General features: G+C 38.3%; 1 long non-coding RNA gene across 2 annotated transcripts; it reads left to right on the top strand.

Annotated features, from left to right (window-relative positions):
• The first annotated feature begins 2,580 nt into the window (after positions 1–2,580).
• LOC145434599 (uncharacterized) lies at positions 2,581–7,278 on the top strand. Of its 2 annotated transcripts, XR_013913481.1 has the most exons (4): positions 2,581–2,798; positions 2,866–2,981; positions 6,763–6,851; positions 7,048–7,278. It is a non-coding gene; the product is annotated as an uncharacterized LOC145434599 (long non-coding RNA). The 2 variants fall into 2 exon arrangements; XR_013913482.1 differs by lacking the exons at positions 2,581–2,798; positions 2,866–2,981 and adding an exon at positions 6,512–6,661.
• Positions 7,279–7,609: the final 331 nt, after the last annotated feature.

Consider the following 7,609-nt stretch of genomic DNA (forward strand, 5'->3'; position numbering starts at 1 on the left):
GCACTGACAAGTTATGGAAGTACGTTTTGAAAATTGTGCCCAAAAAAATATTACCATATTAACGGGTGAGGATGAATTAGGGAAAAGTATAAAGGTTTTAGAGCTGATCTGGGAAGGAAACGAGATACCCGTGACAGCACACCACAAGCACGAGAAACTTTTGAAACTTTAATTTAATATGTGATTTTCAAGATTTATCATTGTCAAATTGTGTCCCTAGATATTTCACAGTGGAGGTTGGTTTCACAGTGATGCCATGTATAGTTATTGCAAAAGTGGGTGTCTGTCTGGGCGGTGTCTTATTGTTGCTAATCAACAGCTGAGATTTGAAAGGGTATATTAGTAGTTAATTGACATTCATCCAAGTGACAATGTTTCCATTTCAGAGTTGACTGTATGTTGGAGAGAAGCTAGGTCATAATTGCGGGCAAATAAGCACGCATCGTCTGCAAAGAGAGTCGTGTGGAACTTTGATGCATTTGGCAGATCATTAATGTACATTATAAATAGAATTGGTCCCAAAATTGAGCCTTGGGGAGCACCTGTCTCGATTTTTCCATAATGAAAGGAAGATGACATATGATGGTCAATGCACTGTGAGCGGTCTGAAATATGAGATCGAATTAATTCTAGAGATTTACCTAATATACCGTAACGCTGTAATTTTTAAAGTAATAAAGAATCCACGCCAAATGCTTTTCTCAAATCCAAAAATATTCTACAGCAAACATCGTTAGAGCCAAAAGTTGAATAATGTTTAGTAATGAGATGAGTAATGCCTTGATTTGTGTCGGTGTTATATGGAAAGCCAAATTGGCTACTCGATATCAGGGAATTTCGTTCAAAGAATGTCACCAATCTTTCAAAGATGAGTTTCTCATATAAAATAGAAATACAAGAAAGAACTGAGATTCGCCTGTAACTATTCATGTCGGTTTTAGCTCCAAACCTGTGAACAGGAATAATTTTAGCAATTTTCAAAGCAGTTGGGAAAATTGACAATTTTATACATTGGTTGAAATAATGGGCTAACGTGGGCCCAATGGCAGGAATGAGAGTTTTTAGTAGTATGGTAGAAATTTTATCATGACGCTCCGCTTTTCCTGTTTTCATATCTCTAACTATTTTATAGATCTCTTCCTCACTTTTGTCAGTTATAAAAAAAATAACGAATCTATGCATGACCTGCAGTAAACCAATGGGGATATATGCGGGTGATTGACACAAGAAGAAGCCAATTTGTAGCCTATCGAAACGAAATGTTCATTGAGTGACTGTGAGATACTGCAAGGTTCACTATCTTGGTGCCGTCGTCTTTGATGATATTGAGTGGCAAGTTTGTGTCGGTACGTTTTACATTAATCATATTGATTGCTAAAACAATTCATATAATATGACTCCTTTGCTTTTGATATAATGCGACTCAATTTATTGGATATGATTTATATTGTATGTGTATAATAAACCACGCTTATATATTCAGACTTCGTGCCATACCTCTTCGAATTTATATAGTATGTACTAACACGATTAGCCACACCGCAATTATTTATGTAAATTGATAAGAATGTTGCCCACAGGGTATATTCCGTTCAAAACAGCGTAGGAGTATAATTCTATCAAGCAGCGGTGGCTGATTTAAATTATGCATTAAGTCTGTACAGACAGAACCAATTCAATGTGCTAAAGAAAAATAATGTTTGATCGTGTAGGAGAAATTTCTAAGAACTTTGTCGAGCTTGACAATAAACGACCAACATACGTTCCTATTTGCGCGTAATTGTAATGATTACATAATGACTGCCGGGGCCATTATGACGGCTGTCGAAGCCGTGTCATGTCGAAGTAAATCTCGAAGCTGTTTTGACTGCAATGTCACTGTTGACTAATCATATCGAAAGCGTAGATGCAAATGGTATTCAGTAAACGAAAAAAGATTGGAATTGATATTAAACTCGTAAATTCGTCTCTGAGTCACAAGCGACATTTTACATGTGTCGCGTCGGAGTTAAGTCAAGTAATTTGAGGTCTCTACCTCGAATCAAGTTGAGTCATTCGGAAAATCCTTATACTACTCATACAATATTTCATCAGGAATTCGAGTCAAACCAATCCTGAAATTCCCTTTCAGTATATAGGATTTCTAGCTTCCTAATATCTAATCACTAATAATGAAATACACGACCCGGTATTGAAAATAATGACAGAGCAACATACACAATTGTAAGCTGATCATTATCTAATATGCATTGGTAAATTTCGCGCTGAGTTGAATCATGAATTATTACATCATTTTTATTGACTCTCAATTCTGTTTGCCTGCAACTGAAGATAGCTCTCAGAATATTTGCAGTTTGCCGATGCTACGCATTGCATCTAAAGTGCTGACTCACAACAGAACTAACTTGGTATGTACAGGCTGAGTTCAGTTAACGCCGCAGGCCACGCTGAACGTAAGCAAACTGGATTCACAGACAATCGCGATCCAATCACTACAAGACACGATATATTACTTACGTAAAAGTGAGAACTGACGGCATTTTACATAATCACGGGCCTTTTAGGCAATGCATTTTCTTACCTCAAAAATCGTGATGTTTCGGGTAGTGATTATTGTAATCGATAACTTCACTTCACTGCAATAGGTTTACGACTTCTTGCCAGAAGTTTATCCTATTCTGCATTGATATTCGGTCGTTTATCGGGGGGTTGTCGTGGTTCGATTAAATAACCAACAGAACATCTACTCAAGTGGCTGATAGCGCATTGGTGCGTTCCACAGCTTCAACACCAATGGGGTGAGAGTACGAGTCCAGCCGAGACCGACACAAGATTTCTTACCCAAGTGCTGTTATCCATATCCAGGCTGCTCCTCGCCATCCGATCCGCGTACCTGGTGTCCTACAAAGGCCTACATCCTAGAACAAAAAACTGCCTTCCTATACAAGTCGGCAGATCAGGAATCACAAGAAAGACTACAGGTCTGGTGCAATGACTAGGGCAAGTTTTTGCAATTTTCGCAACTTTTTTTACAGCTACCAAGGCGAGACCGCCCAAAATTACATTTTCTCTGAGTCACCTTTTTTAGGCTATGGCTTTTGTTAAAGTCGCAGAGAGTGAGTTTTTTAATGCCTTGGGGCAAGTTTGCAAACCCAGGGGGTTTGGGATGTGTTATTTGACTTGTTTTAGGGGGAGGGGGTTATCGCTATGCTGTTAGGCTTTTTTGGGGAAATTATATCCGCATTGCGTAATTTTCTTGCTACGTGCCGGAAAAATGTAATTTTTTGCGGTTTCGCCCGACCGTGTGTTTAATGGCAATAAAGTAACACATTTGACAGCTCTGCAGGAACTAGGTTATGCAGCAGAACCTTTCGAGTATCTCATACCCTGATAATTCAACAAAATTGTAAATGCAACTTTTTACTGCAACTTTTGGCAAAATTAAATGCAACTTTCTCGCGATTTTAGTGCAACAAAAACTTTACCTAGTAATGACCATAGCAGTAGAAACACCATGGATAACAAAATCAGCAACACCGTACGGTGTATCTGACTCTTTTTATAGAACCTACAATCGAGCACGCATTTAAATGATAGCCAGAGGTATTTGATGAACGGACACCATAGGGCAAGACATTACATCATGTGAATTGGGCCCTGCATCGCCAAAAACTGTACAGAAGGTATATTTTCCGAACTCGTAGATTACGGTTACCCATAGGTTGTTTATGCCGGTAAGTCATATTGTACAGCTCATGCATTCATTTCATAATTCAAGTACACGCATTCTTATCGGTCGTATGTATGTGAAAGCTTGTGAATTGTTGAAATCGCACGCTATGGCTGACGATAAGTGTTTTTGCAGCATCGAATACCAATTTTAAATAGCTTTGCTTTCATTATATACTTGTGTCAACAAACCGATAACATTGATGAATTCGACTTTGCGAATGTGCCTGCTTAGATGCTTACTCTATTAAAACATGACACCTTTTTACAGTTCACCGACATGAATTTGCGACAGTATCGGAGACGTGAACATGAACATAAATGCGCCATCACGCATTGCTTATGACAGTCTGAGACATGTGCAATGATTCTTTGTTCCTTGCGGTACGGTTAATGTGATAATTGTAACTTCGGCTTCGACAGATTTTGTTTGTCGTTCCGTCGACGCACTGATTAAATGCAAAAGTCGGTATCGTTATAGGTTGATTTTGACGGTGTTTCATATCGAGATGGGTGAGAAAATTGGTATGGTGCATTGTGATGATGTTATCTAATACTTGGCCATGTTTCAAGGTATTCACTCAATGATTAGGGTAGAAATTTCGTAATTCAAAGTCGAGTATGTTACTTTCGATCCGTCTGAAGCGGTATTTAACGCAAAAGTCAGCATCGCTATATTTTGATTTTGACGCGATGTTGCATACCGGGATCGGCCTCAAGATTATGATATATCATGACGATATCATCGAACACTGTACCGAGTTTTAAGTTTATTACGCAATGATTAAGATGGTAATTGCCCTATCCAAATCGACTATGAATAGCTGTGCGTTAAACTCAAACTATAGCTGACCGCGTAGCACAGTGGTTCTCAACCTTTTTGACTTCGCGGACCCCTTTTGACCGTCATGGACCCTCGCGGACCCCCTCAAGTTTTAGTTCAATTTTAGCTCTATTTTGGAGCAACCTTCATCTGTCTCGTGCAAATAAGAACTGTAGGCTTGTGATAAACAGCAAAATAATGATTTTTTTTTAAATAACATCATACTATTTATGTGGAAATTAGTAGACTTTTATTATTTCAAAGCTAATTTTGCTGCTGTATTTCTTGAAGTACGTGGTCGTGTCTTGAAAATCCGCGTCTTCGTTTTGATATGAACGAGTGCCGATAACCATTTCCGCAAAGATAGATGGAGGCTAATGCAATATTAACGCATAACACTTCCGACGATACTTTGGCGTGATCGCAACATTTATAGCACAAACATGAAGAAATATATATTTTATGAACATATCACGTCCAGGATCTAGCGCAGGGACAGGCAACATACGGACCGCGGTCCGGATTCGGCCGCAGAGAGTTTCTACCGCTAAAGTGAAATCATAATAAAAAAGTATAGACAAATTTTATGCGCCAAAGAATGGATCCAAGTTTTCCAACCTGAGAAAGACTGTCATGAAACGACTTCTTCTGTTCGGGCTTACATATATATTTACGAGCAAACATTTTCGACCATGAACAATTGAACATTAACAAAACAAGACTGCATACCAATATAACTGGTGATATGAATTTCAGGGTTGGGGCGTAATGCTTTGATAGTAACGAAACACTCCTTTTTCATCAAAAAATCAGCCTTGTCGATAGGGCATCTGCAATAAGAATGCGCCAAATCCGATAGCCGAGCTTTAAGAGCAGGTATATCGTTGTCCGATTTATGACGAGTGTCATCCAAAAATATCCGGGTTCATTTCAATATGAATATACTATTCAATTGTATATTGAAGTTCTGAACCTCCAAGAAGCTGTTCAAATAGTGGTTATGTATATCACAGGATAAATTGGCTTTAGTGGCGAGGCTTCAATCCCTGCATTGGGACAAATTAGGGAAATAATTCGGAAATTTTTATTTCAAACGACTGTTCTCTAATTTGATGAGACTGACAACGTCAAATCGAGAAGGTTTTGCAGACATTACGAAGTCACCCTGATAGACGTTACTATCTCCATATTTTCATTTTTTCCACAAACATCAACAAAACGTCTCTAAACAGCAATATGTTTGTATCAGCAGGTTGTTGGAAAATTGGCAATGAAAATGAATTTCCACACTACGATAGTTCATCTCAGACGATTATGATGATGATATGAGTCATGAGGTTTTAGCAGTTGTGGTGCGAAACTGCCTCATGCTTTCTCAAATTAAAAAATAAAATAAAAATTACGTTATCAACCATTTTAAAAATTTAGAGGTCTCGCGGACCCCCTGAAATTGCTTCGCGGACCCCTAGGGGTCCGCGGACCCGCGGTTGAGAACAGCTGGCGTAGCATATTTTACGCAAAACTCTGTATGTATATGATTTGATTTTGACGGTGTTCTATACGTATTTGGGAGACTAGATTTCGCCTGTGATATCTTGACTATATCGGCTACTAGCGATGTACGAAATTTCAAGACTATCACATAATAAGGTAATAAGGTAGTAATTTACTTATCCCAATCGGCTACCCGCAGTGAGAGTAATTGCAGTTCTTTTATTCAGAAGCACGCTTTTATAAATTTATTGGATCAACGGCTTGAATCAAAATGTAACATACGGCAAGACCAATCGAACAGGAAGTATTCTACAATCGGACAATTGAGATAGCGTTTTTGATGCGGTAACGGCTTATAAATAACGTATGGGATATGTCATACACAAAGGTCTATTACTATATTCTTGGAACTTTGACTGGATTTCGTAGGAGTAAAGAGGAACTCCTATCGTTTATATCAGGCTTGCAGCAAATTATAGATTTATTCAATCGTTTATCTTGTAGCTTGTGGAGTTAGTGGTCAAAAGTGCAAACCGATATTATGTTGATCAATAAGTTGGTTACGCTTTTCGTTTTGTCAGTACTTCTGACAAGGACATCAAATGCGATTCGAGCGTAAGTGGTTAAGTATTTTAAAATAATAACGAGTCGTTGTTGAAATAACACATTTTAACCTCGTTGGTGAATGACGTTGAAATAATTCTTATACTTGACAGGCTTCCCAATCATCAAGTTATTCCTGGAATCGTGTTTGACGGTGCAGACGATGCCGACGACATGTCAATGTTTGACGATGACTCTATAGGTTTGTGAAAGACAAGCATTTTAATAGTTTTCTGTCATGAATTAAATTAGTGAGTTACGGAGATATAGGGTTACAGAACTTCGCAGAGTATTCGAACCAAACTATATATCTCGGAATCATGGGAATGTAGTTTCTGTATCTGTTACATGAGGATGCAAGTGTATTATGCCTGTATTAATTTATTCATTCCGTACAGATTTGAATTTGGATCACCACCAACACGAACAATGAAGACATATGTCACGCGTGAATCACATGAAACCGAGGATTCTGATAACTTTGAACTTCAAATTACCGAGTTGATGTTTTTTTGGTATGAGTTGGGGCTCTCGAACGCTAGTAATATTTTCAGTCGTGAAAACGGATAGGATTTGTGTGCAGATTAGCCGGACTAGTGATTTTCATTAAATAAAACCAAATTTCCACACTGTGCAGCCATTGGGATAGTATTGTGGATATTCAGCTCGTATCTTATCGGAGTATCAATACTCTGTGCAGCGTTATGTAGTCCACCTTGTGATCCAGTTTTCATATATATTTCATTTGACAGCATTACCGACTCCTTAGACCAGAGCCTGGTAGCACAGGTATTACCAAATATTGGAATACGAATGAAAATGGATCACACTGGTCGACAAAATGATGTTTTTTGACAGAACATCTGAGAGCCGTTTCTGGGGTTTTCGAGGTTGCTGATTACAAATATGACATTAGTTTTGCCAGATTGGGTTTTCTTCAGTAGATGTTTATACTGCAGG

The sequence above is a fragment of the Botryllus schlosseri genome, chromosome 2 (assembly GCF_051294905.1).
Source record: "Botryllus schlosseri isolate E-star chromosome 2, Bs_hap1, whole genome shotgun sequence".
Taxonomy (NCBI): Eukaryota; Metazoa; Chordata; class Ascidiacea; order Stolidobranchia; family Styelidae; genus Botryllus; species Botryllus schlosseri.